Below are 821 nucleotides of genomic sequence, written 5' to 3' on the forward strand. Positions count from 1 at the left end.
TCCTGATCCCCAGTTAAGCCCACGGAGGGCTCCTGATCCCCAGTTAAGCCCATGGAGGGCTCCTGATCCCCGGTTAAGCCCACGGAGGGCTCCTGATCCCCGGTTAAGCCCAGGGAGGGCTCCTGATCCCCGGTTCAGCCCAGGGAGGACTCCTGTTTCCCCGTTGAGCCCAGGGAGGGCTCCTGATCCTCAGTTCTGCCCAGGGAGGGCTCCAGATTCCCCGTTAGGCCCAGGGAGTACTCCTCGTCTCTCTCCGTTTCTTGCTCCTGACTCCGCTCAGCAGTGCACCCGTGACAGTGCCTTCCTTTCCCATGTTTAATTTGTCCCAGGTGTTTCCCTTGATGTTTCATTGCTCCCAGGTGTGTCTCGTCATCCCCCTCCTCCTGTCTGTATAAATAGTGTTCCCTGTGTGTGCTCCAGTGTCCGGTATTGTTCATGTCTATGTCTACATGTATTGCGTTACTCCTCCTCTCTCTCCGTTCCTTGCTCCTGACTCCGCTCAGCAGTGCACCCGTGACAGAATAACGGACCAAACAGTAAGCGGCATCCCTTCCCCGTGTTTAATTTCCATGTTTTTGAAAGTCTTTTTTGTTTTTTCCCGTTCGTTTCTCCCCGCCCTAATGGAGGAACTCGGGGCCAACTACCATCACTCCGTGGACCTCCCAGACACCACTGAACTGTGTTGAAGAGAAGGTGTCTTCCGGTGTCTGGGGAGTGTCAGGTCCCAAGCCAGACCCATCCCACCGCCGTCCGCGGCTTCCCCAAGTCAGCCGGCAGTTAATGTGGCAAGCCGAAAGGACGTTAATGTGGCAAGCCGAAAG

Source organism: Sinocyclocheilus anshuiensis, unplaced genomic scaffold (assembly GCF_001515605.1).
Source record: "Sinocyclocheilus anshuiensis isolate Anshui unplaced genomic scaffold, SAMN03320099.WGS_v1.1 scaffold37, whole genome shotgun sequence".
NCBI classification, from domain to species: Eukaryota; Metazoa; Chordata; class Actinopteri; order Cypriniformes; family Cyprinidae; genus Sinocyclocheilus; species Sinocyclocheilus anshuiensis.